At 40.3% G+C, this 26,241-nt stretch overlaps 1 pseudogene; it reads left to right on the forward strand.

Annotated features, from left to right (window-relative positions):
- The first annotated feature begins 209 nt into the window (after positions 1 to 209).
- On the forward strand, positions 210 to 25,547 carry LOC134621115 (NLR family CARD domain-containing protein 3-like; annotated as a pseudogene).
- Positions 25,548 to 26,241: the final 694 nt, after the last annotated feature.

The raw sequence follows: 26,241 nt of genomic DNA on the forward strand, positions 1-26,241 counted from the left end.
CTAGTCACTATATGTTTACAGACATCTCTGAAGTTAATCAATAGTTATTATTAATCTTTGGGTCTCTTCCACAGTGCTCTTTTATTTTGTCTTCCTCCCCTTATCCCCAAACCAGTAATGACAGATGGCTGCCCCTCCCTGAATGTAGTTCTGCCAGAGAAAAAAGACAAGAAATTAACAAAACATTTTTTCACCATTTAACAGGTTCAATGGGAGACTTGCTGAACATGGACTTGAACCCAGTTGCGCGTCCGTACAGAGTCACCGGTCTGCTGGTCACCGCATTAATTTTAAAGGACACCGACCCTCTGCTATAGAGAGGTGAGATGCTAGTAACGTGAAAGTTTGATAGCTCTCAGTTTGGTATCTGACCGAACTGAACTGCTTGATGTAGTGTCATGGTCTCTAAAAGGCAGCTCAAAGAAAGTTGCTTAGTGAGTTCAAATAATGTTTAATGATGTTCAAATAATTATAAAAAGTATGCTTTTTTTTCTTTCTGCTCAGACTGCAAACCAAATTGTCTCTGTGATGGTGAAGATCCTCTAAGTCTTCATCAGATTCGGTGTCTTGAAATGAAAAACAGTTTTCTTCTCTGTTTAACAGGATCGATGGAAAACCTGCTGAACTTATATCTGAACCTGGACCCGAGCCCATCTATGTGTCCTTAAAGAGTGACTACTCTAAAAGTCACCTAATTCATTTTAAAGGACAGCAAATGTCTACTGCAGAGAGGTGAGCTCTGTTATGTTATACGAACCCTTTAAGAGCAGGTTCAACTGATTAACTTCAAATAAGCAGTGAGTGACACATTGAACAACATGGTGACAATGAACGAAGTTCAACACAGCCAGCTCTTTTTTGAGTGTTAGGTGACTTGACAAAAAACCGGAGTTAGCAGGTATGACAACAGAGGTTACTCTGTGAAATGGTCATTTAACAAGATTTCCTGCATAAAGTGATTAATTTCTTATGCACAAAATGATTAAAGTGACTGGCACCTATTCCAATCAGAGATGCTATCAGATAGTCATGATTGGAATGGTGATTAAACATGCATAGAGAACATAAGTATATAAAAAATTCAATACTGTTCCAGACATGAAATCAACAGTACTTGTCTTATGACTATTTTTACATCTGTTCTGTTCACAGTAATATCAAGCTAAAGAAGTTTCAGGGGCTTCTGAGACAAGATAACCTGGAATGCTCAGAGAGCCATAGGGAAGATGAAGAGGTGATGGAGCGAAAGGATGAAGAGCAAAATAAGGACCAGAAAAGAGGTTCTTCTGAAGATCACACTGAAAATGAAGCAGGTGGACTTTGCTGAATGTGTGAAGTCCCCTAAAGTTTTAATTCAATTCAATTCAATTTTATTTATATAGCACCAAATCACAACAAAAGTCACCTCAAGGCGCTTTATATTGTACAGTAGATCGCACAATAATAAATACAGAGAAAAACCCAACAATCATATGACCCCCTATGAGAAAGCACTTTGGCGACAGTGGGAAGGAAAAACTCCCTTTTAACAGGAAGAATCCTCCGGCAGAACCAGGCTCAGGGAGGGGCAGGGCAATCTGCTGCGACCGGTTGGGGTGAGAGAAGGAAAACAGGATAAAGACATGCTGCGGAAGAGAGACAGAGATTAATAACAGATATGATTCGATGCAGAGAGGTCTATTAACACATAGTGGGTGAGAAAGGTGACTGGAAAGGAAAAACTCCATGCATCATGGAAATCCCAGGCAGCCTACGTCTATTGCAGCATATCTAAGGGAGGATTCAGGGTCACCTGGTCCAGCCCTAACTATATGCTTTAGCAAAAAGGAAAGTTTGAAGCCTAATCTTGAAAGTAGAGATAGTGTCTGTCTCCCGAATCCAAACTGGAAGCTGTAAAATTTTTAACAAGATAATCGACCTCTGTTGGAGTAGCGTTCAGGTAGCTGCTCTGCTCTTTGTTGGTACAGGGCATTGAAGATGATAACAGTGGGTGGATTATATTCTTAAACTTAGTTACAGCACTTTCAGAAAGACATCTACTTTGATAAAGTCTACTCTCCATTGCTGTGTAATCAATTATTGTAAATGTAAATGTTATCAGGAAATGATCAGACAGCAGAGGGTTTTCAGGAAACACTATTAAATGTTCAGTTTCTATGCCATATGTTAAAACAAGATCTAGAGTGTGATTAAAGTGGTGGGTGGGTTCTTTTACATTTTGAGAGAAGCCAATTGAGTCTAATAACAGATTAAATGACATGTTGAGGCTGTCATTTTTAGCATCTACATGGATGTTAAAATCACCCACAATAATTATTTTATCTGAGCTGAGCACTAAATCAGATAAAAAGTCTGAGAAATCAGAGAGAAACTCTGTGTAAGGCCCAGGTGGACGATAGATGATAACAAGTAAGACTGGTTTCTGAGTTTTACAGCTGGGGTGGATGAGGCTATGCATCAGGCTTTCAAATGAATTAAAAGTCTGTCTGGGTCTTTGGTTAATTAATAGGCTGGTGTGAAAAATTGCTGCCACACCGCCCCCTCGGCCTGTGCTTCGAGGTTTCTGGTAGTTAGAATGACTCGGGGGTGTTGATTCATTTAAACTAACATAATCATCCGGCTGCAACCAGGTTTCTGTAAGGTAGAGTAAATCGATTTGTTGATCAATTAATAAGTCATGTACTAACAGAGACTTGGAGGAGAGAGACCTAATATTTAATAATCCACATTTCACTGTTTTACTCTTTGGTTCAGATGTGGATACTGTATTGTTCTTTCTTTTTGATTTTTTATGTTTAAATTGTTTATTGCTGGTTTTTAGTTTGTTTTTTGTCTGTTTGGGAGCTGACACAGTCTCAATGGAGATGGGTTTTTGGGGGGGTAGCAGGAGGAGAGAAGCTGCAGAGAGGCGTGTAAGACTGCAACTCTGCTTCCTGGTCCCAACTCTGGATAGTCAGATTTTGGGGGGTTTAATAAATTGGTCCATATTTCTAGAAATGAGAGCTGCTCCATCCAAAGTGGGATGGATGCCGTCTCTCCTAACAAGACCAGGTTTCCTCCAGAAGGTTTGCCAATTTTCTATGAAGCCCACATCGTTTCTGGGACACCACTCAGACAGCCAGCAATTTAAGGAGAACATGCGGCTAATCATGCCACTCCTGGTCTGATTGGGGAGGGGACCAGAGAAAACTACAGCGTCTGACATTGTTTTGGCAAAGTTACACACCGATTCAATATTGATTTTAGTGACCTCCGATTGGCGTAACCGGCTGTCATTACTGCCGATGTGAATTATGATCTTACTGTATTTACGTTTACCCTTAGCCAGCAGTTTTAAATTTCCTTCAATGTCGCCTGCTCTGGCCCCGGGAAGACAATTGACTATGGTTGCCGGTATCTCTAGCTTCACATGTCTGAGAACAGAATCACCAATTACCAGAGTTTGACTCCCGGCGGGTGTGTCGCCGAGTGGGAAAAACGGTTAGACACATGAACAGGTTGGTGGTGTACCTGGGGCTTCTGTTTAAGACTATGCTTCCTCCTCATCGTCACCCAGCCGCCCTCTTTCCCCAGCTGCTTGGGGTCTGCCGGGGAAGTTTTAGGCTGCTCAATAAATTATTAACATCTAGACAACATCATTATTAACATTTATTATTGTTAACAATAACATAATTTATTAACATTTATTAACATCTCAAATATGAATAATGTTTATGGGAAATAAGGCTGACATAATTCAAAAATATATATCTGATCCTTGTTAATTTATGAACTCCCATTGTTGTCTATCAGGATATTCTCAAGTCTTTTTTAAAGAAGAAGTTCCAGTGTGTGTTTGAGGGTATCGCTAAAGCAGGAAGCCCAACCCTTCTAAATCAGATCTACACAGAGCTCTACATCACAGAGGGAGGGACTGCAGAGGTCAATGATGAACATGAGGTCAGACAGATTGAAACAGCATCCAGGAAACCAGACAAACCAGAAACAATCAGACAGGAAGACATCTTTAAAGCCTCACTTGGAAGAGATGAACCAATCAGAACAGTGCTGACAAAGGGAGTGGCTGGCATTGGAAAAACAGTTTTAACACAGAAATACACCCTGGACTGGGCTGAAGACAAAGCCAACCAGGACATCCCGTTCATATTTCCATTTACTTTCAGAGAGCTGAATGTGCTGAAAGAGGAAACGTTCAGCTTGGTGGAACTTGTTCATCACTTCTTTACTGAAACGAAAGAAGCAGGAATCTGCAGCTTTGAAGACTTCCAGGTTGTGTTCATCTTTGATGGTCTGGATGAGTGTCGACTTCCTCTGGACTTCCACAAAACTACAATCCTAACTGACCCTAGAAAGTCCACCTCAGTGGATGTGCTGCTGATAAACCTCATCAGGGGGAAACTGCTTCCCTCTGCTCGCCTCTGGATAACCACACGACCTGCAGCAGCCAATCAGATACCTCCTGAGTGTGTTGGTATGGTGACAGAGATCAGAGGGTTCACTGACCCACAGAAGGAGGAGTACTTCAGGAAGAGATTCAGAGATGAGGAGCAGGCCAGCAGGATCATCTCCCACATCAAGACATCGCGAAGCCTCCACATCATGTGCCACATCCCAGTCTTCTGCTGGATCACTGCTACAGTTCTGGAGGATGTGCTGGAAACCAGAGAGGGAGGAGAGCTGCCCAAGACCCTGACTGAGATGTACATCCACTTTCTGGTGGTTCAGGCCAAAGTGAAGAAGATCAAGTATGATGGAGGAGCTGAGACAGATCCACACTGGAGTCCAGAGAGCAGGAAGATGATCGAGTCTCTGGGAAAACTGGCTTTTGCTCAGCTGCAGAAAGGAAACCTGATCTTCTATGAATCAGACCTGACAGAGTGTGGCATTGATATCAGAGCAGCCTCAGTGTACTCAGGAGTGTTCACACAGATCTTTAAAGAGGAGAGAGGACTGTACCAGGACAAGGTGTTTTGCTTCATCCATCTGAGTGTTCAGGAGTTTCTGGCTGCTCTTCATGTCCATCTGACCTTCATCAACTCTGGACTCAATCTACTGGAAAATCAAAAAACCTTTAAGAAGTTTGAAACAAGAGAATCTGTAGAGAAACACTTCTACCCGAGTGCTGTGAACAAGGCCTTACAAAGTCCAAATGGACACCTGGACTTGTTCCTCCGCTTCCTCCTGGGTCTTTCACTGCAGACCAATCAGACTCTCCTACGAGGTCTGCTGACACAGACAGGAAGTAGCTCACAGACCAATCAGGAAACAGTGAAGTACATCAAGAAGTTCAGTGAGAATCTGTCTGCAGAGAAAAGCATCAATCTGCTCCACTGTCTGAATGAACTGAATGATCGTTCTCTATTGGAGGAGAACCAACAGTCCCTGAGATCAGGAAGTCTCTCCAGAGATAAACTGTCTCCTGCTGAGTGGTCAGCTCTGGTCTTCATCTTACTGTCATCAGAAGAAGATCTGGATGAGTTTGACCTGCAGAAATACTCTGCATCAGAGGAGGCTCTTCTGAGGCTGCTGCCAGTGGTCAAAGCCTCCAACAAAGCTCTGTAAGCAAATATTAAAATATAAATGTGTCTGTATTTTGTTTAGCCATATCATAAATATACCTAAATTAATTGTATTAAATGTAATACAACCAGAACTTTAGGGCTTTTTAAAATTGATTAAATAATTTTGTAAAATGTTCTAATCTCCTAAAGTTCAATTATTTAAATGTGTTAATAATACATCCAGCTTATACAGTTCAGCAGCTGGCGCCTATCCCAGCTGTCTTAGCGCAAGAGGCATGCTGCACTCTGGACAGGTAGCTAGTAGCAGGGCTTAACAAACAGAGACAGGCAACCATCCACACTCACATTCACACCTATGTGCAATTTGGAATCATCAATTAACCTAATCCCACTAACTGCATGTGTTTGGACTTTGGGAGTATGCGGAAGTACCCAGAGAGATCCCATGTAAATATGGCAAGAGCATACAAACTCCACACAGAAAGACCCTAGCCTGATGGTGTAATTGAACTCAGGTCCTTTTTGCTGTGGGGCTACAGTGCTAGCTACTGCCATATTTAAATAAATATGAGTTAACCCTTTAAGACCTACCATAGAACCAAGTCTGCCAGACCTTATATTATATTTTTACATGCTGTAGTGCCATTTTTGGGAGCATTTCAAGTTGCTATACATCAATAGAACCATTATAGCCCAAATTTTAATAATATGTGCATTAAGTGCATAGTGGTTACATAAATTGCAAAAAAGTGCAATAAACTACAAAAAAATTGAAAATCGTTTTTGTTTTTTTAACATATATTTCTAGTTAGAGAAATTTAAGAGGCTTATCCCTCAAAACTGTAAATACAAAAAAGTTGCACAAACTAGTTTCCCACCACAGGAAATTTATTTTAAGTGTCTTCATAGTTTTATTTTTGAAATACACCAATTTTCATATACTGCAGGAAAAACAAAAATAAATATTATTTGCAAATTTGCAAAAAACCCAGCATATGCATCAAAATAAACTATTTCCAGCAGTGCAATATGAGTCCTAAGCATCCCAGAAACGACACAGAAAGTCATAAAGTCAAACATAACTTTTAAAAACACCAGTATAGGGTCATAAGGCCACGATAGTAAAAAAACTACATTTCCGCAAAATGACGCCACTTCCGGTTTCGGGAAGGTCATGGCGGACATGCGACAGTTCACGCTGATGGACGTAGGACGTGTTTTGAACAGCTGATCGGATCGGCAAAGCGTATTTCTGCAATATTATGTTTTTGTTGCTGCAAGCGCTTTTTATGCAGTTTTTGCAAAGCTATATGTAGAAGGAAACTGTGACCTAGGAAAAGCTGATGGCATAAGATGTAAGTACAACTCCTCTAGTTTCATATGCAAAAAAAATTATTGCGCTAGCTTACGTGGTTGCAGAGCTACAGGGATTTAAAAATAGTTACACAAAACGGAGCGTGTCCGCTCCGACCGGCTTTAAAGGGTTAAATGGCACAAATACTGAAACTTTTAACACAGATGAAAAGTTCTGATGAGCTTTTAACTAGACATGGACTGATCCGATATTACGTATCGGTATCGGTCGGATACAGACCTAAATGACTGGATCGGATATCGGAGAGAAATAAAAAATGTAATCCAATCCGAAGTATCACAAAATCACCTCACAAAATGCGCTACTTGGTGTAACCCAGCTCAGCGCATTGTAGCGGTATGTGTCACGTGATAGAGCGGCTGTTGTCTACGAGACCTTTCAGCGGTCTGCTGGAGCATTTGGAGCCTCGCTACATGCTTCCTAACAGTGGAATTTCATCTCGGAGAAAACTATCCCAGAGAAGCAAAGCAAGTGTGTAAGTTCATTCCTGAATGTATGCATAGTATTTCCACATTAAGCTTAAAAACTGATATATTAAGCCACAGCTGGACTGGCCATCGGAGTTCCATATTGAGGTGAAAAGGAAGCGATTTGTCCCGTACTTCAGCTAGAATTTAAAAAAGACACAAAGCTGGAGTTATTCTGTCTTTGCTGCGCAGTTTCATCTACTTCTCTCATTCACTCCCCCTTCCTCTCCTGTTATTACTTCAAGCATGAAACTGATCAGTGATCAGCTGATCGGGTTTTCTGCTGCAAGTCCCGTCTTTCTTGTTTGTTTATCGCCCACTTTGCGCTAGAAAGAGGAGACCAGCAGATAAACAACAACAGTACGTTTAAGTGTGATAAGCTGTTGTTAGAATGTATTTAATATTACTTCCTAGTATCAGCTGATTTTTGCTGGAGCCACAGCTGTAAAAGCTGCTGGTCATGATATCTGTTTGTATATGTGGTGAGAGGGAAACATGAAGGAGATGTCCTCACTGAATCATCAGAGCTGAGCAGGTGATGGAGAAACAGGTTTACCTTTTCAGGTGACATAAATGAGTTGAAGGGAAGTTATGAACTGTTTCTGAGAGACAGATATCACCAGGATCCTTTTCTAAATAGCTGTAGGGGCGGGTCTAGCAAAGTTTTGTCGGGGGCCAGGTTGGGCATTAACAGGGAGAGGGGGGCACAAAGAAATATTTTTGTTTGTTATGTCATTTAAAAACTTTGAATAAATAATTATCTGAATCTTACAACTAAAGTGGTCATCTGATTAAATGTATAGAAATCCATTATTGTATATAATAACTAATAAGTCTAATATACCCTAGTAAGCTACAGTACTTTTTTCTTTGGGAAGGTACCATCTGTGCAGTCTGCAATTCTGTTGAAGAAAGATCCTGAATCTGTTTAATTATTGTAGAAAAATAATTGATTTCTGTGCATTTGTTTTACACTTGCATTAAATTAAAGTCGATTACATAGATTAAGGGCGGGGAATGGTTCCCTAATATTTTTGCTGGGAGTTGAGAACCCTATTAGTTAGGTAGGTAAGTACTCTCTAAAATACCAGAATAGGGACGATGGTGTAGGTTTAAATTTATTAGATTGATCAGTGTTGCTGAACTATAAAATGTTTTGGGTGGAGTGTATTTTTTGCATACAGGTATAACAGAATAGCTTCAGTCTCTTGTTTTTTAAAACTTGAGTATGAACTTATACAAAATGCAGCAAGATATTTATAAAAAACAGTTTTATTGATTACAAAATACGCTATATCGGATTCATGGTATCGTGCCATCTCTACTTTTAACACAAGTTTGTTAAGAAAGCTCAAAAAATATAGATAAAACTATCCACATCCATTATATTAAACCCATGCAGGATGCAGTACAAAAAAGATGGGAACATGGGAACTCTGCTGTGATCTTCAAGTAAGCTGTTTCTCTACCAGTAGTCAGAGGTTGTTCCAAACTCAGAAGCAATTATTCCAAATTGAACTTTAAAAGGAAAAAAACAAAAACTGAAGATGTCCAACCTAAATCATGTAGAGCAATATTTATGTAGTCTTCAATTTATTTCCAAACAAGCACATTTCAAACCCTTCAAAATAAGGGTAAACAAAAAAAAAAAAAATCTAGAAAACTAGTCACTCCAGACTTATCTGTACATGGATTAGTGTAAAAAATTTTTATCTGGATTTACCTTTCTTTTGAATATAATATTGATTTTGTCAATTTAGTTGTTACTGCTGATGTCAAAATTTTGGATGTGATTTGATATTTTCTATGTTCTACTACTGTTTGTTTCCCTGTGTTATTTAGATTCATCTGCTCACAACAATTACTTTTTCAGATTAAGCGGCTGTACCATCTCAGCGAGAGACTGTGAATCTCTGTCATCAGTTCTCAGCTCCCAGACCTCTAGTCTAAGAGAGCTGGACATGAGTAACACAAACCTGCAGGATTCAGGCTTTCAGCTGCTTTCTCTTGGAGTGAAGAGTTCACACTGTATTCTGGAAACTCTCAGGTCAGATTGTTTTTATATATAATAATAACAATAATAATACTACACCCACAAGATGTACTCTGGATATTGTTCCATCTCGTTTACTAACAGATGTTTTTGACACTGTGGATATGAGTTTGTTTTCTATTGTCAATAGCAATCTTCAGTCTGGGTGTGTCCCTGCTGACTTTAAACATGCTGTGGTGGAACCTATTCTTAAAAACCAAAACCTGGATCCAGAAGTTTTATCCTACTACAGACCATTTTATAACTTGCCTTTTCTTTCTAAAGTCCTGGAGAAAGTTGCCCTTCTTCAGCTCCAGACCTTCTAGATAAAAATGGCATTAGTGAAGCATTTCAGTCTGGTTTTAAATCACACCACAGCATTGACACTGCTCTTTTCAAAGATTTTAACGACCTTTTTACTTTTACTGACTTGGGATTCTGCCATTTTAATACTATTAGACCTCAGTGCTGCCTTTGAAACCGTAGATCATAGGATTCTTTTCTCTGGACTTCAACACTGTGCCGTAATCAAAGGGACTGCACTGGTTTAAATCTTACCTGTCCGACCAAAGTTTTTGTGTTAGATACATCATCCTCAAAAATCTCACTTTCTTGTGGGGTCCCCCAGCGGTCCATTCTTAGCCCAGTTCTCTTTTCAGTTTATATGCTCCCTATGGGTTCTATTTTTTAAAAAGATCGTGTCTCATTCCATTGTTATGCAGACGACTCACAGATTTAACTGCGACTAAAACGTAAATCTATGAGATTTACCCCCACCATACAAACACATCCTCCAAATTTTGTTTTCAAACTCCACTGCAGTTTATTTCACACCTCAAACATTTAGTAAACAATTAAAACAAATAAAAGTAAACTGCAATAAATTAAAGGTAGCAGTGAAATAAACTACTAATTCTTTTACACTGCGTCCACACCTACACAGGTATTTTTTGAAAACGCAGCTGTTTCTATGCATTTGGGCCTTTCGTCCATAACATAAATGGCATTTCAAATCACCGAAAACAGAGATTTTTTAAAACTCCTTTTTTACATGTGGACGAGGAATACAGAGTTTGCGATGCAACGTCAAAGTTATGTGCCTTTTTTCACGTCATGCTGTGCTCCACATTATTGTTTACATGAGATGAATTTCTACAATGGCAGATAGTAAGACTGACAATAAATTATGTCTATCTCTTCAGTTAGTACAGGCGTACATAAAGGCAGAGTCCTCATGGTGTAATTATTTTATGTGTAGTTGTTTTTTTCCTGTTTAATAATATTCAACATTGCTATCAATATATTTTTCAAAAATGGCTCTGTGCAAAATGGGTTTAAAAACATAAGCAACTGTGAGATACTGTTTGTCTGTGATTTGGACAGGGGGAACATATTATGGCAGGATCAGGATGATATTATTTGTATTCCACTGTAACTTTACTGTTTTAAGAGATAACATCTCCAAAATGTTCTGCACCCCCCCCCCCCCCCCCCTCCCCAGGGTGCGGGCCCCACACTTTGGGAACCTCTGGCTTGGAGGGTGTTTCTTAATTTAAATGAACAGAAAATAGGTTATTGTGTTTGGTTCCTGTGACCATTGCAACTTTTGTAACAGTCTTTACTCTGGTGTTAGTTTGTCATTAATTCGCTAATCCAAAATGCTGCAGTAGGGTTAATAACTGGCACACACAAGCGAGAACACATATCTCCCACACTGGCATCATTACACTCGCTGCAGTTAGTTTTACAATTAATTTGAAGATTTTATTATTTGTTTTTAAGGCATTTCACGGGTTAGCACCCTCCTACCTTTCTGACCTTTTAAATTAGTACACTCCTGCAAGATCACTGAGGTCTGCAGATCATTTGCTCTTGGCTGTCCCAAGATCCAGATTAAGGTACAGAGGAGATCGGGCCTTTATTAAGACTTTCACGGTTGCTGTTCACAACAGAGAACAACAAGCAAGAGCTGCAGCTCTCGCACTGCCAGCCCAACATACCAACAAAAACATCAATTATTACGGAGATGCATCGGCCTTCCCTGCACGGCACCGCAGGCCACACCTGCATGGCACCGCAGGCCACACCCCGCCCCATACACCCATCGCCCGACTGAGAGTCAGGGAGCCATCCGGCCAAACCCATTTCCCTCCCCCACGAGCGGGAGAGCCAATCAGTGCGAACCGTCGGAGTCCCCAGCCCCAGGTCCAGCGACAGGGAGGTGTGAGTTCAGGTGGTCGTCCCCGGACCCAGCGGCGCTGGCGAAGCTGGTCTGGAGGTCGGACGCGTGGCCAGTGTAGCCAGCATGCCGCCCTCACACTTGGCGGGGCCGTTGCACGGCTCGCCCTTTGGCTGAGCAGGCTCCTGTGGCATGGGGACCTCGGGCTTCTCCTCCGCTGCCACTTCCGGCTGGAGCAGCCCCTCGCACGGCACCTCGTGCAGCATGTTTACTACAGGCAGGCAGGCGCAGACCCTCGCGCACCTCCCTCACCACTGGGGAGGCGTGGGCCACCCCCTTGGCCTCCTCCTCCAGCGACAGTGTGGCAGGTTCCTCCAGCGCTCGCCGCTTGCTGACTTCAGGCGCAGGCTGAGCACTTGGGTGAGCTGGTGGTGGATCCAGCAGTTGCTCCGCAGTCCTCCTCCAGGGAGCAGGGACATGCGCAGGCCCCTGCTGAGCACAAGCTGCTCCCACCCGAGGAGTGGGGGATGGGCACGGAGGCAAGCTGCGTCCGCACCAGTCACAACTTTAGGGCCAGCATGGGTGCCAGAACAGTCCGGATCTCCTCCACCCTAGTGCTTTGAGGGAATGCCGGTGGGGGTGGCAGCGGTGTTGGCCAGGACTGGATCAGAGCCGCCAGATTTTTCATTCTCTGCAGGTGCTGCTCAGTCTGGCCCTGCAGCTCTTCCCACCAGTGCACCACACCACCGCTTGTCGATAGTTGGCAATTCGTCTTGTAATCGGAAGGTTACTGGTTCGAGCCCCAGCTCCGACAGTCTCGGTCATTGTGTCCTTGGGCAAGACACTTCACCCATTGCCTACTGGTGGTAGTCAGAGGGCCCAGTGGCGCCAGTGTCCGGCAGCCTCACCTCTGTCAGTGTGCCCCAGGGCAGCTGTGGCTACAATGTAGCTTGCCATCACCAGTGTGAATGTGTGTGTGAATGGGTGGATGACTGAATGTGTAAAGAGCTTTGGGGTCCTTAGGGACTAGTGAAGCTCTATACAAATACAGGCCATTTACCATTTGCCTCCTCCCGCTGCGTGGCCACCAGCTCGGCCAACATTTGCGCCAGCTCTTCTGCTGTCCCAGTCCTGGGTGTGCTGTGCCTCCCCTCTTGGGTTTCGGCACTACTGTGAATGACCGAGACAGACCCGACAACACTCACAGCACCAATATGTCTATCGATCTCCAGCTCCCTTGTCCCATCACTTGTGAACAAGACCCCGAGATACTTAAACTCCTCCACTCGGGTCAGGAACTCGTCCCCAACCTGGAATGGGCACTCCACCCTTTTCTGGCTGAGGACCATGGCTTCAGATTTGGAGATGCTGATTCTCATTCCCACCGCTTCACACTCGGCTGCGAACCGTCCAAGTCGAGCTGGAGGCCATCACCTGATGAAGCCAACTAGACCACATCATCTGCAAAAAGCAGAGATAACATCCTGAGGCTTTCGCCAAGTGAAAGTCTTCCGCCACTTGGCTATACCTAGAAATTAGCCTTTTTGGCCAGGGTGAAGAGAGTACCTGCCATTAAACAAGAAGACAGCCGGATGTAATTACGATGGTGTTTGCTATTTCACCTTACATGCATTAATGTAATAACGTGGTTAGCTTACTCAATTTAAATTACACACGAACAACATTAAGCTACTGACTCAGAGAAGAACGGCTGCTGCTGCCATTATCATCCGTCATCATTTCTGCTACACTGGTAGGGCTAGGGGCCAGGACTCTCCTCTTCGGCTTTTGGGGGGACACCAGATCCGGTAACAGGAACCACACCTGCAGTAGATGAGCACGGTGTGAGGTCTCGCAGCAAGCTATCAAATACGGCGCATTTCTCGGCTTTTAAAAAAAAAATGCTATGCGTCGCCAGGTGTTTCATCAGATTCGAGGTGTTACCTCCTATGCACAGTATCAGCTTAAAGCACTTGTTGAGGGCTGCTGAGTTAGAATCTTTTGCTGTGAAGTACAGCCAGACTTTTGACCGCTTCGCCTTGAGCATTTTTTAATCTGTAGCTCTGCTCTAAAAGAACGTACGTGCCTGGGCCCGCCTACTATCCTCGGAGACATAAAATGATTGGCTAGAATCTGAAGTGTATCACATCTCAGGGGAAAAAAAGCACCGAAATAAAGCACTGAAATGTGCGCTGCTTTTGGGTCTGGTTACTAACGTTTATGCCAGAACCGATACCGATACTCATCCCTAATGAACACAATCAGGGACAAAGGGCAGCCCTGGCGGAGCCCGGAACGAGTCCGACTTACTGCCAGTTAGGCAGACCAAGCTCTTGCAACAGTTGTATAAGAAAAAACCTGAACTGTAAATGTTCAGGGGTTTTTTTCAGGTAGGCAGATATCTGTAACAAAATTACTGAAGTTGAAGTACATGTACTGTACAGTGGTTGCTGAATGTCAATAAAATCTAAATTATATAAAAAAGAAATAATAACTGCAAACCCAATGATTCTAATTCAAAGCAATGAAAATCAGAGCTGTTTAACCAAGCTGTTAAATAATAATAATTTTTTTTTAAAAAAAACAGCAAAAATCTTAGCATCTGTATCAATACTTTACAGGAAATTAATCAAAGCAAAAGTAAATTTAGCAATCAACTCAACAGTAATTATCACAGAATCAAAAAACAAAAATGAAAGTGAATTTAACAATTTACTCATGCAGTTAACTGTATCTCAAACAGATAAATTGAATGAGCGAATCAATGAGAATCATATAGCATGAGCAAAATATCAGTTAATTTTACAACAGTTAACAGTTATCGGCCTGATCAAAATCAATTATAAGATCAAAATGCTAAGATCAAATGTGAAAACAAAAACAGCTAACCTCAAGACTGTTAAATGCCATCAACCGATAAAAGAAATTAATCCCAAGATCAAATGCAGGTATAAGAAAAAAAATAGCAGTCACCCTAAGAAAGTTAACCTTTTAAGACCTACCATAGAACCAAGTTCGCCAGAACTATTCTTTATATTTTTACATGCTGTAGGGCCATTTTTGGGAGCATTTCAAGTTGCTATACATAAATACAACCGTACGCATATGTATGCATTTACTCCATAACTATATAATTAGCAAAATAACAGCAATAAACTACAAAAAAATGAAAATCTTTTTTTTTTTTTTGTTACGTATATTTCTAGTTAGAGAAATTTCAGAGCTTTATCCCTCAAAACTGTAAATACAAAAACATTGCACAAAATAGTTTCCATCCACAGGAAATGTAATTTCAGTTTCATCATAGTCACAGTATCATCCTCCTTTCCTGGGGAGGTCCTCATGTGAGCCAGTTTCCTCATTGCAGTGATGGTATTAGCGATTTCACTTGGGGACACATTCAAAGTTTTAGCAACTTTCAAGACTAACTGACTTTCGGTTCTTAAAGTAATGATGGACGGTTGTTTCTCTTTACTTAGCTGAATGGTTCTAGCCATAATATGATTTCTAACAGTTGTCAAACAGGGCTGTCAGCTGTGAACCAACTAGTGAATGGGATTTCTGGCTCTTTTTAGAGAACTTTCGGCTCGGCTCACTAAAAAGAGCTCCCAACCGGCTCTTCGGGTTGTTTTGTTGCTTTAATTAATTTATTACTAACAATAATATAAAATTATGCAAAAAAGAAATTACTGATGTAAAAAAAGAAAGTGGTTTTATTTATATATGTTTATATATAAATATATAAAGTTATCCCTAGAGACAAAGCACGTACAAACTCCAAAACACATTTCTAGCGTTAACTAAACTTGTTACGGTTCTGGGTCCGTTGGACCCAGTATTTCGAGTTTATTATGTTTTGGTTTAATTTTGCATCAGGGATTGTTTTCTTGTTCTCTTGTTGTGTTGATGATGATGATGATGATGATGTTTATTATTACAGTTTCATGTTTGTTTGTTTTTTGTGAATTCTGTATTGTTCTTTCTTTGTGATTGATTATGTTTAAGTTGTTTATTACTGGCTTTTAGTTTGTTTTTGTCTGTCTGGGAGCTGACACTGTCTCTATGGAGATGGGTTTTTTTTTTTTGGGGGGGGGGGGGGGTAGCATCAGGAGAGAAGCTGCAGAGAGGCATGTTCCATGTTAAAAGCTAAAATATAACAAAAGAGATTATGCTAAACAAACAAAACCTTTCAATTGCCCAACCCTATCTGTCCCCTCAAGGGGTTGTATGTTTTCAATGTTTCCTTATTATTTTGTCATAAAAATAAACCAAACAAATAACTTAAGCTGTGTGACAGCACCTTGCGTTTACGCCAGGCTGTGAGCTGCCCTAACTGTACTTGCTACACCCCCTTTTCACCCAGTTTAAAACCATTCCTGACTTCCCTCAGTGCACACTGTAAAGTGTAAAAGATACAATTAGCTTTTTCCTGGTAAAAGGTCCTAGATAATTTTGTCAACCTTTGGAAACATCCTCTATAAAGTTAACCTGTTTCATCTTTAAACTTAGGCCTGATTTCTTCGCCCCCTTTAACGGGTAGCGCATATCCGGTCTGAACACTGTGTTTGGGCAATTTACATGACATAAAAATCCTGCAGCTATTCGTAAAGTCCCTCTCATTACTTTTATGCTCCCATTATAACCTGTGTCTAACAAGCTTTTGATCTTCTTTGCAATGTAAACAACTAGGTGTCTTCGTGCTCTGTTCTTCTCCTTTCTCTGGTTGGTTCCGTTCGGTCTCGGGCTTCCATGATTTTTGCCACCCCTGTGGTCGCTGTGGTCCTGAAATCTTCTCCTGTAAAGGATAGGAAACAAAAAGCCTCTCTCTGCTACACCTCACTAATCTACTGTGTTCATCTAATGTTCCCTTAATCATTCAAAGTTGTTTCACCATATCATGCTCTGGGCTCTGTTCTTTATATTAACTTTACTTAATCTCAATGCTCTTCATGTGTTTGCGCAACGCTGTTAGTTTTATTAAACACCCAGGGTAAGATATACACTATCACCATCTGAGCATAAAAACAGACAGAGATCTTCTCCGAACAGCTCAATTCAGCATGGTTTCATTCATTAGGGTTACGCCCCTTCTCGCGTCACAAATGAACATGATATGCATCAGTTACAGTAAAGGGTCAATTTTAAACCCCTAAAATTAGACAGAGAGGTTCCACTTTTTATCACACCTTCCACACAAGGCAATAAGTTTCAATCCTACATGGTCCGTGAGGCGGATGCTCTTCTTTAACTTCTCCTGTCATCTGTTCTCAAGCACGTCCTGTACAAACTTACTTCCTCTTTTCAACACACATACAACCTCTACCACCTTTGCCCTACGTGGCTGTCTCGACATGTTTCCTATCAACTTATTCATGGCATGCCTATCTTTACAGCTTGTGCGTCACCAGTTCAAACAAAGACAAAGCAAACTGTGTTTCACCTCTACCCTAGAAATAAATCTATGTAATATCTTGACACGGGATTTCTTTAACCCTTTAAAGCCGGTCGGAGCGGACACGCTCCGTTTTGCGTAACTATTTTTAAATCCCAGTAGCTCTGCAACCACGTAAGCTAGCGCAAAAACTTTTTTTGCATATGAAACTAGATAAGTTGTACTTACATCTTATGCCATCAGCTTGTCCTAGGTCACAGTTTCCTTCTACATATAGCTTTGCAAAAACTGCATAAAAAGTGCTTGCAGCAACAAAAACATAATATTCCAGAAACACGCTTTGCCGATCCGATCAGCTGTTCAAAACACTTCCTACGTCCATCAGCGTGAACTGTCGCATGTCTGCCATGACCTTCCCGAAACCGGAAGTGACGTCATTTTGTGGAAATGTAGTTTTTTACCATCGTGGCCTTATGACCCTATACTGGTGTTTTTTAAAAGTTATGTTTGACTTTATGACTTTCTGTGTCGTTTCTGGGATGCTTAGGACTCATATTGCACTGCTGGAAATAGTTTATTTTGATGCATATGCTGTTTTTTTTGCAAATTTGCAAATAATATTTATTTTTGTTTTTCCTGCAGTATATGAAAATTGGTGTATTTCAAAAATAAAACTATGAAGACACTTAAAATAAATTTCCTGTGGTGGGAAACTAGTTTGTGCAACTTTTTTGTATTTATAGTTTTGAGGGATAAGCCTCTTAAATTTCTCTAACTAGAAATATATGTTAAAAAAAACAAAAACGATTTTCAATTTTTTTGTAGTTTATTGCACTTTTTTGCAATTTATGTAATCACTATGCACTTAATGCATACATATTATTAAAATTTGGGCTATAATGGTTGTATTGATGTATAGCAACTTGAAATGCTCCAAAAAATGGCAGTACAGCATGTAAATATATAATATAAGGTCTGGCGGACTTGGTTCTATGGTAGGTCTTAAAGGGTTAAATCACCCCGTAGTTCTTCAGCTGAGACACCTGAGTTAGAAAACACTAACACTACAGTCCTTTCACTCGCGAGGGGCAGTCATGGAACGCAAGACCTGCATCTCATCCCTGTCTGCGTGCTTTTCTGTGTGTCATTGTGTGCGTGTACAACGATGACAAAGTTACTCTAAGAACTCAGAGCTGAGGTTCCCCTTTTCTAAGTCTGTATGTTCAGGAAGAGAGGAAGCTGCTAGTTGGTAAACAAATTTATCATCACAAAAGTTATTAGGTGAAAAGTCACGTAGACATTTGCTCAGTGATCCTAAAAGAATACATTTCATGTAGCTGATCACATATACACGATTTTCCTTTGACATATCTGTATGTGTAAGCCTAAATTATAACCTCTTATTCTAGAAATCAAAAAGAACATGAAAATAACAATTTCTGCCTCAGTTTTATCATATCTAAATTATCAAAAACCCCAAAAGTCATAAAATGATCCTAAAACCCATGTCAAATTAAACCTTAAAATCCCCCTTTTTGACACATCTTTTGTGTCAAAACTCAAAATCCTTCACCCAAGCTTAGGAAATTAAAAGAAAAAGGTTAGTCATATCATCTCTCCAAACACCTCAGCAATCCTCCTCTCAGGTATATCAGCTCCGGCCCTGCAAACCTGTGTTTAAGGAATGAAATCAATTTAATCATCATGTCAAATCTTTTCGAACTCCTGGCTCCATCCACAGCCTGCATCCTTGGAACTTCCTAGAAACAAAACCTGTGTGTTAACCAGAACTTCACATTTCATACTCAGTTTTCCCCACTTATGATCCAATCTGTGTTATAAAAAAGAAAACTTAAAACAGAACAGTTATCAGTCATGTGTTTAACCTTTGTCCAGTCTTTATCTCAGTGTCCAGTCGGTCCACATCGTCCATCCAGTCACCGTCCATTTACACACATTCACTCACATGCATTCACACCAGGTATTGCTGACAGTGGAGACTCCCGCGCAAATAATCAGATTCTCCCCTCTCAGCAACATGAGCTCATTCATTTGTTTTATTTTGTTTTGTAGGAAAATAGTTCTTTATGCTTTTGGACTGGATTGGCTCGCGGCAATCCTTTTAGACAGGGACTTTCAATCTGATCAGGTCCCCACAGGTAGCCTTTTCCTCCGCCCATTGTAATCTGGAAAAGGTCACCTTATATTTGTTCTCCCGGGAATTTTGTCAGTGCTGTTATCCACTCTTGCAGGCCTGCTTAGAACAAAAATGAGAAAAAGGAGAGCTGATTATTAGCTCATCAAAACACAAAACAAAATCACCTGACAGGTTTCTGTAAGTGCACTGTTACAAAAATAATGGGCCCCCTTAGACATGTGCATGTTCAATAAAACTCCCTCTATTAAAATAAGAAAACAACACAAACCTAATCGATAGAATCAACCTATCACTACAACAACCACCTCAAAAATCTTAAACACAGAAAATTTTGTTTATTAATCTATCCATATGTTGTTGGGATTAGAACTTCAGGGCCACATAAGTTTTGCCCTACTTTTGGCTTGACTAATACTTACATAGTCTGAAATCAGACTTAAATCACTCTCTCTGTTCATTTTCCCCACATCATATTTCAGTTGCCTCAGGTACTTCAGCATCCTGAGACTCTGAGGTCAACTGACATAATTTCACCTGCTAAATACACAGAAAATCTTGTTAACAACCACACAACTTGGACACCATCATCACTGAATTCTAAATTTCTTTTCTAAAAACTACTACACACTAAGCAATTTGGACAAGATGATAAACAGACTCACATGCTCAAAATGCTGTCTAATCTTCATGTTCTCTCTTGTAATTCTAAGGTTAATGCATTTTCTGTTTGTGTGTGTGATTTTGTATATGTTTCACAATTTCACAATTCTCCACTTAAAAAGTCAGTTCTCTCTTCCCAAATTTGCTAACCCAAATTTTTATCCCCCACATTAAATAACAGTATTCCTCTGTGTTCTCACCTCCTGCTCTGCTGTCCTCTCTCACTTCAACAGTCCAGAAAAGGCAGTTCTCTTTCCGAGACCGAATCCACTTTTGGGTTCTGTCTCCTCTGTGTACACATGGCTGCCGTTAATGCACAGGTTGTTCAGGTCACTGTTGCTCTGCTTCGAGCGGCCCATCAGTGAGAAAGGACTCAAAGAGACCTTCCTGTCAGAGCTGCTGGTTCGTTTGTGTCCCAATTTGCATTTCTCAACTTCAGGAGAGTAAACATTGAGACCAGATGAGCGGCTGCTACTCAGAGATGAATTCTTCTCGGGCAGCGTCCCCAGAGTGGACATGGACTGCAAGTTTGATTTTTGGGCAAAGAGCCTTTTTTAGCTTAGATTTCTTTTTCTCATCCATGTTATTGCTCTTTGGAACTGCATTCCTTGTCTTCAGCCAGGAGTGAGAGCTTGCTTGTTAGGTTCACCTATAACCTATAACTTTCTTCCGACCGCTGCATGTGGAAAATTGATCCAGGTCTGCTTCCACCTACAGATAACAAATCTGAGACATTTTCATTATTATCATCAGTGCTTAAACGACCTGTTTCTCACTCTTTCCGGTCAAAAATACCAATCTATGTCATGTATAAGTGTATAAGTGTCAGCATGTTCTTCCGTGCTTTCATGATATGTGGTCATGTTAATGGAGTGTAAGCTGCTTTCTTCATTGCATTCTTGTGTATTTAATAATCAGGTTTAATTCATGCATCTTTTCACTGAGCTGTGGATTCAAACTGTCTCACTTCTGATTCTTTCCAAAAATAATTTCACATGTAACAATTTGTGTATGTGTGTTTTCTATTCATTCATGTAATTGTTAGTTCATGTATTTATTTTCCTCTGTCTTTCTCTTTTCTTTTTTTTTTTTTTTTGATGTGGTGGACAATCCTAAACCTCCATGATTTAGCTTCCATTTTCAATCCAATTATATCCTGTACTCATTCAAACTCGTCCGGGCTTGACCTCTGACCGGTCCCTGTGCCTCTTTACAGTGTCCTGTGTGGCCTTGAAAGCTCCAGCAAACACAGTCCCACTCAGATTTTCTGTTCCTCTGTTTCTTTTCAGTCTTTTCCTTTTAGGTTAAGTCTTAGCCTGGCATATTATCACATTCAGTGCCTTCAAACAGTCATGTCACGCTGTTCTTACCAGTCTGCAGCTCACCGTGCATGTTTTCATCACGTGCTTTCTTTCATACTGCTTCTGGAGTCGTCAGTGTTCAGTTGCACTGTCTTTTCCCTGCTTTTATTTCTTCAAGTCCACGATGTTCTGTTGATCTTCATCAGGAGATTAACTGTCCTTTGAGCTTCTTCTCAGGGTCGGGACAAAGTGAGAGGTCAAGCTGTAAAATTTTAGCCAAAAACTGGCCTGTTTTCTTCCCAATTCTGTTAATCTATCCTTTTGCCGCTGTTCTCATTTTTTCAGGTTGAGGAGAGTCCACCTGTATTGACACACTAAAACATGTAATTAATATCATTTTTTATTACTTTTTCTCAAGGCATTCAGTCTCTAATTCCTCTGTTTTCATGTTGCAACATCTCTCACCAGCTTACAAGCTATAATCAGACTTCCTGTTTGACGCACACACTCTGCAGTTTGCCTACGCACACACTTCTCTCTCAGACTTCCTCTTTTTCCCGCACTCTGCTATGAACCTTCGTAGTGTTATTATTACTTATTTATTATTTTGTACAAATAACACAGAATCACTCAAAACCTACTACTCACAGCATTCACACACTTAAAATTACTCAAAATACGCTAATTCCTAAGACTATTTTAGACATGCTTTTCAAAATCAGAAAGAGCAAGTCAAAGAAAAACAATTGAAACCTCTAATCATTCTCACAGCACACACATAAAATGAAAAAAAAAATAAAACATACCAGCATTTATTTCTGGAGAGAGGTTACTATTGAAAGTAATATGTTAGTCTTAAGTATATACAATGCACTCAATATATATATATATATCAAAACTCAGTCAATTACTATGGTTCAAGCAGTTCACAGCTTACTAATTGGCATTTTCGTACACACACGGTTTAAAAATAGCCGCAGCACTGCAGCTTACTCTCAGCTTACTCAAAGCTCACAGACTTCCCTTACATAAAGTCTCTTACCTTATATTACAATAATGTCTTATAATTACAACTGCACAGATTTTTAGGCCTTTTAGCACCTACACAATTTTGACAAATTTAATATAACCGTTCCAAACGGACAAAGTCCAACTTTTTTGTGATCAATTAACGAGTATCAGGTCCAACCTTTCTCTGGCCTGATTTCTAAAATCCCTAAGTCAATTAAAAAGCGTCAACCAACCCAAACTTTGCCTGAAGCTCTATTTTGGCATTTCACAGCCAAGGCTTTCCCCGAAGTTTTAAGTTAAGGTTTCACGCTGGAAACCCGGTTTCAACTGCCCAAAAACTGCACAATGTCGTCCCGGACGATAAACTGGTAGATACCAGTGGCTATTTTGAACCAAGGTCCCAAGTCATTGGCAGGTGCCACCTGGGATAACCTCACGCCGGAGGACCCTTTCCCACGTCTGGAAAAGGGAGGGGGTTCCCACCCCTGAACTTGGTGCAGTCCTAGGAGCCCAGCTCCCGTCCTAAGATACTTTAAACAACCATCACAACTTCACATGAAGTATATGACCGAAGCCGGTCCAACCGTCTTTGCCAATAGGGACTCTATCCCTTAAAAATGACCAATTACCTATTCTACTATATTCTCTTATTCTTAACATCTCATGTTACTTTTATCTCAGTACTGTCTTTTTCTCACCGTTTCATTATCCTTACTCCAAAGCTTCTCATTACTTCAACATTTTACTTTATTCTCAAGAATTCAGTTTTACCACTACTGAGCCAATTTGATAGGTAAGATCATCTACTCAGCGAACAGATAATTTAGAATTCATCCAATATGCACAAATTTTCTTATTGAACAGGTTTGTGCATACCTTTTTAAATCTTTTTAGACCGGTCTTCTGTTCGCCTCATATCAGATCAAACCTTCGGCCACATTTGTTCTCTCTGTTGCATGACGAACCGGGCAGAAACACCAAATATTAAACCCAATCCTTTTTTCCCCATGACAGAACAGAGAAAACCGACTCATAGTGTGTTAAAATAGTTATATTTCTTTTTATTCAATCATCTTCCAGAGAGCGAGAACCCTGCACAGCTCAAACGCAAGAGCTCTCTAACATTAGAATCATAAGCTGTGTCTCATATGGTGTTATTTCAGTACTTCACACGTCACACAGGCTTGAACATTGCTTATATGGAAAGTTCCTCTTTTTTGTGTCTATATCTATTAATATGCCTGTACACTAAAACTTCCTGTCTTTCAGTCTGGCTGAGCACTTATTTGTGAGTCAAAGGTGGCCTTGCTCTACAAACCTTCATTATTAAAGTACATAAAACAATATAATGAGCAGATACACATTAAAAATATTTCTTTTATTCCTAACAATGTACACATCTGTTTTTTATTGGAGACATTAAATTTCTTTTCAGTCATGTAGTGACTTATTGCTTAACAGTACAAGACTCGTTACATTAATATGAAAGAGATCTTACAGATGTTAGAAGACAATATTAAAGGTCATGAATCTGAGCAAAACCAAGGAGGTGTCTTTTCCAGCATCACTCATATTTTACTCAGTACAGTGGTGTACTAACAGCCCGTTCTCACTCCTGAGGCATATCATACCGACGTTTTGTCACATCCCGCGATGTTCCTGAGGAACATGAAAGGTGACCTTACGCGTTCCTTATGGTATGCGCCAGGTTATGAAATCCGGTGATAGAAATTCCAGCCATGTATTCCAGCCCTAAAACTAACCTCATCCCTAATCCTAATTGAAGGTTCCTTCAATGAAGGACTGGTTTAAGTCCAGTGGACTGGTTTCAGTCCAAATGAACAGAATCAGCTTTTGGAGAAGGCTGTGAATCATTTCAGTCCGTGTGTGTGATAAAGCAGCAGACAGGAGCAGCTAACATTTCTGTTCCCAACTCATGGTCCTTGATTAATGGCCTTGACAACTTACATATTGATGATAACGGAACTGACCCGGCAACCTATTGTTCATTTAGTGGTGCTAGTTTCAGTCATTGTGCATATAATGCTCTAGTTTAATAGAATAGAATAAATATTCTAAACTCAATGGTTTTCTACTTCCCAGTTTGTCTTCATTGAGTTGTCAGTAATGTGACAATAACTCAGACTGGAAATAACCTTAATGACAAATGAATTTTCAGACTTTCAGAAGAAAGAATGAGTCTGACAGGTGACTCAGTGATGTGAGCTGACATCACTAACATGAGGATCGGAGTGTTTTCTGAGGAAATACACTGGTCCCTTAATAGTTTGACCATGAAATATTCAAAAACAAATATATTGTCAACTGTTTGTGTGACAGAGGCAGAAGTGTCTCTTTGTGCATGTGGAGAAATCTGCTGTTTAATCAGAACATGAACAGGTGGCATTTAAACACATGCTCCACTGACTCAGAGGTCAGAGGTCATGTACAGTAGCCACACTGACACCAAGAGGAGATAACCAGCTGGCAGCAAATGCAGGGAGGTGTCCTTTCCAGCTAAACAGGAGAGGAATATAAAGATAATGAAGGTGACAGTTTGAATCAGTCATATTTCATTCAATACAGTGATGTACTGACAGATGAAGGATCAGTCCAAATCATCAGCAGTTTGATCCACGTATGGATTGAAGTGCATCTGTGAAAATGTTGAACTGCTCCTTTATCAGTGTGTAACAGTATGGTGGTCTTACCTCCTCCTCGTTTCAGGGTGGAGCCTGCTGGAGTCCGATGGTTGAGACCAGGTCTGAGGAAGTGTAAGTGTGTTTTTAATGGGATTCATGAAAACAAAGCAACCATCTTCATCATTCTGATGTCAGGAGTCATCATCAAAGTATCAATCGATGAACAGATGATGGATCAATAACTGCAGCTGGATTGTGTTTGTTCTCTCCATCAGATTCCTGTCAACTCACAATCGACACAAACACAGTAAATGCTCCCCTTTAACTGTCTGACAACAACAGGAAGGTGACATGGGTGAAGAAGGATCAGTCATATCCTGAACATCCAGACAGATTTGATTACTGGTCTCAGCTGCTGTGTAGAAATGGTCTGACTGGTCGCTGTTACTGGGAGGTTGAGTGGAGAGGGTGGGTTTATATATCAGTGAGTTACAGAAGAATCAGAAGGAAAGGAGGCAGTAAAGATTGTTTGTTTGGACTGAATGCTCAGTCCTGGAGTCTTTACTGCTCTGTTGATGGTTCTCATGTTGTCTGTCATAATAACAGACAAAAACCCATCTCCTCCTCCTCCTCCTCCTCTGTCTCTAACAGAGCAGCAGAGTATGTGGACTGTCCTGCTGGCACTCTGTCCTTCTACAGAGTCTCCTCTGGCACTCTGATCCACCTCCACACCTTCAACACCAAATTCTTTGAACCTCTTTATCCTGGGTTTGGGTTCAGCCCTGGTTCCTCAGTGTGTCTGTTCTGAGTTTAATACAAGAATTGTCCTGTTATAGAAACCACTTAACATAGCAGTTAGATAGTTTAGACATTAGTCTAAAAATCTGAGAAGGACAAGGTGTGGATAAGGTGTTGAAAAAGTATCACTGTATTGCTTTAACAATAATTATAATAATATTTGTTTCATTCGGGGCTGTACGAAGTTACTTTCATCTTTGCTTCATTTTCATCAAAAATAAATCAATAAATAATTTAAAACGTAAATGTGTCTTCTGCCATGTCCATAATAATAATGATTTTTTTAATTATTTATTATTATTATCATTTATTAATCAGACTTTTTTTTTTCATTTTGGACTAAAAAACAAATAATCCCATCTGACCTGAATGTATTTTGTACATAATTAACAAGTAAATTGAGCTTTAACTATAAATATTATCCTTTAAATATTAGAAGGTAAATAGCTAGAAAATATTTAAATCTTTAAAAATCAAATTAATAACCCGTGAAACTAATAACAAAAACTATTATGAAAAACTATTATATCAGCATACAACAACAATGAACACAGTACTGGAAGACTGTAAACAAATCATGTTAGCCTTCTAAAGACCCAACGGAACATTTAATGTTTGCACTGTTTGCATGTTTGTTTAAAAAGTTTCTTTGTTTATTCATGAGCTACATCTGCTTTTAATCCATTTTGAACCATCTTGCCAGG

The sequence above is a fragment of the Pelmatolapia mariae genome, linkage group LG23, assembly GCF_036321145.2.
Source record: "Pelmatolapia mariae isolate MD_Pm_ZW linkage group LG23, Pm_UMD_F_2, whole genome shotgun sequence".
In the NCBI taxonomy this organism is placed as follows: Eukaryota; Metazoa; Chordata; class Actinopteri; order Cichliformes; family Cichlidae; genus Pelmatolapia; species Pelmatolapia mariae.